Source organism: Microtus ochrogaster, linkage group LG8, assembly GCF_000317375.1.
Source record: "Microtus ochrogaster isolate Prairie Vole_2 linkage group LG8, MicOch1.0, whole genome shotgun sequence".
NCBI classification, from domain to species: domain Eukaryota; kingdom Metazoa; phylum Chordata; class Mammalia; order Rodentia; family Cricetidae; genus Microtus; species Microtus ochrogaster.
The window spans coordinates 22090432-22097803 of NC_022033.1; the positions used below are offsets into that span (position 1 = coordinate 22090432).

The 7372-nt window shown below is 38.8% G+C and overlaps 1 protein-coding gene across 12 annotated transcripts in view; it reads left to right on the forward strand.

The window, feature by feature from the left end:
- Nucleotides 1-7372, forward strand: part of Cpne1 (copine 1) — a 42686-nt gene that overhangs the window by 3265 nt on the left and 32049 nt on the right. For 5 of the 12 annotated variants that reach the window (XR_003378332.1, XR_003378333.1, XM_026787283.1 and 2 more), the window contains exon 2: nucleotides 4576-4657. The exons of 1 other annotated variant lie outside the window; for it this stretch is intronic. The gene's annotated coding sequence lies outside the window, so the exon portion shown is untranslated. Of the gene's footprint in view, nucleotides 1-1110; nucleotides 1235-4575; nucleotides 4658-7372 lie in introns of those variants that run through there. 6 more of the 12 variants (XM_005363053.2, XM_013352138.2, XM_026787277.1 and 3 more) reach the window with 4 other exon arrangements.

Genomic DNA, 7372 nt, shown 5'->3' on the forward strand with positions numbered 1-7372 from the left:
TCTCGAACTCACAGAGATCCGCCTGCCTCTGCCTCCCGAGTGCTGGGATTAAAGGCGTGCGCCACCACCGCCCGGCCTTTCTTTTGGATCTTAAGTATGTAGCTCTGCTTTACCCTGATTCCTGTGAAGAGTGATGCCTGATGAAGAGTGGAAAAGCTGTAGTTTTAGTGTATTATACCTTTATAAACTTTTAGTTTATATCTTAGTAATGGAAAGGTTTGTTGATGTACATTTTACCTTGAAGTTTCAAATAATTGGCATAGATGGTAAATAAAGTTTATTTCGTCAAGCCAGGCAGTGATGGCACGTGTCTTTAATCCCAGCCCTTGGGAGGCAGAAGTAGGTGGATATCTCTGAGTTCGAGGCCAGCCCGGTCTACAAGAGCTAGTTCCAGGACAGGTACCAAAGCTACAGAGAAACCTTTGGGGGGGCGGGGTTTATCTTGTCGTAATATGCAAATGCTTATTTATGTTTGTATCTGGTATCTGTTAGGAAATGAAGTGAAAAATACACTAAACAAGCTTGTTTTAGGTCTTTTAAACTATGTCAACGAATCATTGGCAAACTGGGGTCATTTTTTTTGGCTTGTCCCTATACTTTATATAAAAATGTGTATATTTATAAGAGTCCCTCTGTGTAGTCCAGACCAACCTCAAACTCTCAGTCTTTTCCATCTCCTAAGTGCTAACATTGCATGTGCACATTGTCTAGCTGCGATACCTATTTTTTTTTTTTTCAATCTTTTTTGAGACAGGGTCACACTGTGTGGCCCTGGCTGTCCTGGAACAACTTCTATAGACAAGGCTGGCTTCGAACTCTAGACATCCACCTGGCTCTGTCTTCGAGCTTTGGGATCAAAGGTACATACCGTCACATATGGTCTGGTACTTTTTTTTGCATAAAATTTTTTTATTCATGTGCTTCCAAAGTTTACCAGAGCTTCGGATGAGTGGGAAAAGTTTTTTTTTTTTTAGTTTGATCTTGTGTTCAATTAGGCACTAGCTGACATTTTAGCACATAGGAATAAGCAGACTCTTGGAAAACAGTGCTACCTCTGTTGTTTGTGGTCTTCAGGCTGGAGAGATAGTTCAGCAGTATATAATATATATTATATACTTTCAGAAGACCAGGGTCAATTCCCAGAACTTAAATGGTAGCCCAGAGCCATATGTACCACCAGTTCCAGAGGATATGGCACCCTCTTTTGGCCTCTGCCAGTATTTTTGCATGTGATGTAAGTATGTCTATACACATAAAATAATAGAAATAGTTTTTTAAACTGATAAAAATAACTGGTCTTTACAAAGTGAGTTGAAACAAAAGTGCCGCAGTTTTCAGTTTCCAGTTGCCTTACTTGTGAAGGACAAGCTGTGATTAAAAAAGGTTCTGCAGTTTGTTACTTAGCCCTGATGTGTGGGCGGTATGGCACACACCTTTCATCCCAGCACTCAGGAGGCAGAGGCAGGCAGAGCTCTGTGTGTTTGAAGGCAGCCTGGTCTATAAAGCGAGTTCCAGGACTGAAAAAAAACCCAAAAGCCCTGATGTGTATAATTCTCCTTGGTATAGGGATGCTTCCGATAGTGTGGAATTTGGATTACACAAATTGAACTACACATTTGCTGAGATCAGATGGGCTTTCAACATTTCTTGATGTAATAAGAATTTTCCTTATTAAATTCTTGGAACCTTGTAGATATAGGGCGTTCCCTTTGGGTGTAGCTGGCTGACCTAAATTTATCCTTCTCTGGGTAGACATGGGATGTCCTGTGTCTGAAAGGGGAAAAAAAAAAAAACATTAGAAAAAACCTCAGTTCCCTACTATGTGGAAGATATGCCCCAGGCCCATACCTTGTGTTTTGTACCTATCCCCCCCCCCTTTTTTTTTGAGACAGGATTCTCATTATATCGTGCTGGACTTGAATTTCCTATGCAGTCTATGCTGGCTTTGAACTCAGGATCCTAGCACTCTGTGAGCAGAGACAGGTGGATCTCTGTTTGAGGCCATGCTGGTCTACAGAGCGAGTTCCAGGACATGCTCCACAGCTACACAGAGAAACCCTGTTTCCAAACCTCTCCCCCCCCCAAAAAAAATTTTTTTTAAATTTGTTTTGTTTTTGGTGATAAAAATTACTACTATGGCTTACTTGTTCTCAAATAATTTAGCAGTATCATTCAGATAAGTAGTTTTGTTGGTAATCTTAGTATGAGAGAGTGGGTAGGGTTTTCTTATTCTCTGAAGTTAAAGGTGGCTCTTTGAAACTGTGGTTCAGTGTATAAATCTGGAAGCATGAGGATCCTAGAGTCATGTAAAGAGAAAAGAGGTAGTGACATCTGTCACTGCAGTGCTCCTATGGGGAGATGGGTGGTAGAGACAATCCTGGGAAGTTCACGGACCAGCTAGCCTGAAGTATTACAGCTGAAAAAAAAAAGCCATTTCTCAAGGTGGAAGGCAAGTACTGAAACCCAAGATCTTCTGACATCCCCCAAACAGGGTTTCTCTGTGTAGCCCTGGCTGTCCTGGAACTAACTCACTCTGTAGACCAGGCTGGCCTCGAACCAGGAGATCCACTTGACCTCTGCCTCCCAAGTGCTGGGATTAAAGGCGTACACCGCCACCGCCCAGCAGATTTTTTTTTAATCACTATTTAAAAAAATGGTGCACATGCTTTATAATTCCAGCATGGGCTACAGGGTGAGACCTTTCCCCAAAACAAACTTTCAGTGGGTCTTGGTGGCACATACCTGTAATCTAGCACTTGAGTGGAGACAGGAGGATCAGCTACTTACTGAGTTTGAGACTAGGTTGAAGTAACTGAGACTTGTTCCCAGAACAAAATGAACAGTTAGTGTATTTGAGCCAGAAGGATCACCAGCCTGATTTTAAAAAGTAAAATAAAATAATAGGGCTGATAAGATGACTCAATTTATATCCAAACCTGATAATCTCAGTTCCAGGCCTGGGACCCACATGGTAGAAGGTGAAAACCAATTTTCAGAATTGTGTAATTTTCACATGCATTCTGTGGCATGCACACATGTGCACACACATTACATGTATACTTAAATACAGTAAATTGAGAAATTTGAAATAGAACGTTGAACCGAGGATAGAGCTCGGTAAAGGGCTTGCCTAAAATATATTAGGTTTTATTCAGTCGAGGACTGCTTTTACCCTCTCCCCTCCAAAAAAGATTAATTAAATTTTTTTTTTTTTTGGTTTTTCGAGACAGGGTTTAAAAAATATTTTTAAATGCTCTTTTAAATATAATTAGGGGGCTGAAGAGAGGGCTCAGCACTGGCTCCACTTCTAGAGGATCTGGGTTTGATTTCCAGCACCCAAATAGCGGATTACAGCTGTATGTAGCACTAGTCTCGGAACCTGAAGCCCTCTTCTGGCCTCTAGGTGCCAGGCGTGCACATGGTGCACATACATAAATATATAAGTACAGCCATACACATAAAAACATTGAATTAAAGGCCGGGCAATGGTGGCGCACGTCTTTAATCCCAGCACTTGGGAGGCAGAGGCAGGCGGATCTCTGTGAGTTCGAGACCAGCCTGGTCTACAGAGCTAGTTCCAGGACAGGCTCCAAAGCCACAGAGAAACCCTGTCTCGAAAAAACAAAAAAAAAAAAAAAAAAAAAACAAAACATTGAATTAAAAAAATACAGTCAATTGGTTGTATGTATTGCTTGTGAATTGTTAGTAGCTTCACTAGTTTGGAAGAAATTATTCTAAAAGATAAGTACCCTTCTACCCTGTCTGTGCTTTGGAAAATATTATTGTATTACTATATACTATGACATTTGCTGGAGAAATATTTTTGAGACGGAGTTGCTGTTGGCTTAGGTTGCACTTATAACTCAGTATGTAGCCCAGGTTAGTCTCAAACTTAGTGTTTTAGTCCTGCCTCCTGATGCTGAGGTTACAGATATGCTTTAGACAATTTTTTAAACAAGCTTTTTTGGAATTATTTTGAAAGAAATCTCATGTGTTGAATATAGTGGAATCATTGCTCAGAGACAGAACTTGTATTTCAGTTGTATTGTGATCTGTGATATTTTGATGCAAAGGTAATACATTTGAAAGCGTAATTGCAGTGGTTTCTGTGAGTATCCCCGACCTGATGACAATTTGTCCAGGAATTGCTCTATGTAAATTTGTGCTTTTTCATTAGACGTTTGATGAAAACTTAGGAAAATAAGTTGAGGTTGAATATATTACTAGACTTACGGAATTTTATGAATTATAGACATTAAGTGATTAAAAAGCAATTACCATTCGAAGCTGAGCTTTAGTACTATTTTTATATTTATTTTTTTTGGCTATATGGCATATTCTTTATATAAATACCTGATGGCATAGTCTTGATAGAATGGTTCTCAGACTTGAAAGCAGTATCACGTTAAACATGTGTGGGTCTTTGGTATCTCTTTTAAAAAAAAACCTATACATTCTTAAGCAGTATTCCGCTGGTTTCATACTTAACTCTCTTTCATAATGTACAGTTCAGTGTGGCCTGTGCGTGTTTTGTTTCCTGCATTGATTTTTGCCTCCATTTATTCTCTATTGCAGTCTAAAAGTTGGTTTTAATTGGTTGCCCACAGGATTGACTTGGCCTCTACTTCTTAAGAAAATACATCTCTTGTTTTACAAGGTAAGAGATTTTGAATAGGCTTATTTTTATACAAAATAAAATGAGATATCTTATCAAGAAATAAGAAAGAAGATGTAGTAACCTGTGTGCTTGTATGTATATGTGTATGTGTGTTTACTTAGAAACATATCTGGGGGAGAGGATGGAATGAGTATTTGTTTCCTCTGAGAGTCTGTTTTATTTACATGGATGCATTTCTTATTACTAGACAGTAAGCTTCGTGCCCTCCTCTGTAGCATTATAGATGGATGGTAAATACAGTGCTTCTTGGTATGGTTATTAATATTCCCTAGAAATACAGGTATAGATGTTAGGTGATAGTTTACAGAGTATGAATTTTAAAGCTTAGCAATTGAATTTAACTTTTTTTTTATTATTCTTGTTTTTTGAGACAGGGTTTCTCTGTGGCTTTGGAGCCTGTCCTGGAACTAGCTCTGTAGACCAGGCTGGTCTCGAACTCACAGAGATCCGCCTGCCTCTGCCTCCCGAGTGCTAGGAATAAAGGCATGTGCCACCATCGCCAGGCCGTATTTAACTTTTTGTTGAAGGGAACAAGCTAGACACAAGTTCAGGTTAAGGTTTCCTATCATGCAGATACTTAGTAGCAGAGTAGCAGGTGCCCCTTCATGCTTTTCAAAACCCAACAATGTTTCTTGTCAGATAGCTTTAGGAGCAAGTCTTGTACTCTGCTTGGTTTGATTCTCCAGCCCCTTTTCCAGCTGGCGATTTTAGGCAGGTTATTAATAATTGAAATGTTTTTGTGGATGCATTGTACTGAAGACTTAATTAATCTCTTAATATGGCTTAAAAATTTACTGTGAATGTCATTTAGGCTTGTGTTTAATCTGTGTTCTTGGGACCATTTAAAGTTCTCATCTTATTCTTTAATTGCAAACTAAAGTATCTGTTCCTCAGGTTTTGAATACCTGACTTCTGTATGATGTTTTCCCCATAGAAAGTGGTGGAACATTTTATTTTTTTATTTTTATTTATTTTATTTTATTTTATTTTTTTTTGGTTTTTCGAGACAGAGTTTCTCTGTGGTTTTGGAGCCTGTCCTGGAACTAGCTCTGTAGACCAAGCTGGTCTCAAACTCACAGAGATCCGTCTGCCTCTGCCTCCCGAGTGCTGGGATTAAAGGGGAACATTTTATTTTGAAATTAAACAGAGTCCCATCACAATTTGCACTTATGTTTCATACTCAGTAAGAAATGTAAACTCATCTCAGTTATTTGGAAATGGTCTGATAAACTTTCATATTACCTACTAAATAGATAATCGAGAAAGTCTATTGGTGATACTTCCTTTTTAGTTGTGTGTGTGCTTGCGTGTGCTGGTGCTTGCAGTGACACATATGGGGAAGTCATAGGACAACTTGCCGGAGTCAGTTGTCCCTTTCTATCATGTAGATCCCAGAGATTAAACTCAGGTTTTTTCTACCTGAGCCATCTTACCAGCCCTCTTGTTAACTCTTGAGGTCCATACCTGAAAAGCTTTACTCACCACACCCGTTTTCAGTGCTTTATGATGGTCTCATAGAATATTTTCTCTCTGCTAGTCTATCATTCTTGATTAAATTTGAAGATTGCTTTTTATCTTTGTATAATTGTGTGAGAACTAGGGGAATAAGTCAGTTTGGTGAAGTATTTGCTTAGCAAGCACAACTTGGCTAAATTCCCAGTATCACTTAAACTGGGTATTAGGTAGCACATCCCAGCACTGAGGAGATGAAGGTAGGAGCTTCCAGAAGTTCAGGGTCATCTGTTTATACAGCCAGTGTAAGAGACCCTATCTCAAAAAAGGAAGTCATACTTGCGTAGTCAAAGAGACGAGAGGCCAGACAAACCAGTAAGAAGTTAACAGGCAGAATTTGTCATCATTTCATTGTGTTGGTTTTGCTTGTGTCCTTAGATGCAAAGGTCAGTGACTCTTAACTGTCTACAAATAGAATGTGATTCTAAATATCCTGTTTGATTATGTTTGTTTGAGTTTTGAAATTTCTTCAGATAATAGTAAACAGTGAGGTGGATTTTTGTGGTTTTGGTTGTTCAAAAAGTTTTAAAATAGAACATATAACGAGGAATGATGGTATACCTTTTGATCCCAGCACCTAGAAGGTAGAGGCAGACGCAGGTGGATCTCTGTGAGATGGAGGACAGCCTGGTCTCCTTATGGAGTTCCAGGTTTTCTGAGGCTACTTAATAAGACCATGTCTCAAAGTAAACAGAGAAGATAAGAAGTGTGTGTGTGTGTGTGTGTGTGTGTGTGTGTGTGTAAACAAATAGGAAAAAAAACTATCAAAACCAAAGAATATATTTCTATTTTGTATAGTAATTATAATATTGTGATTCAATTAGATTTTATTACATTAAATTAGGGTTTGTACATTGAAGAATTCCTTCCATTGGTTTGCATAAGCCTTAGAACTTAGAGCAGGAAACCTTGTCCTTTCTAATGTTCTTACATGATAAGTAATTAAACCAGGTCTCATACAATTAAAATTTGCCTGAGGTCTCAGAACCAGTTTAATAGGATTATATTTAAAACATGATTGATCACATTAGTTTCAAATTATCATTTTTTCTAATCCCCAAATTTTGATTCCCATTCTTTTACTAAAGTAGGAAACATGGGCTGGAGAGCTGGTTCAGAGGTTAAGAGCAGTGCCTGCTCTTCCGAAAGGTCCTGAGTTCAATTCCCAGCAACCACATGGTG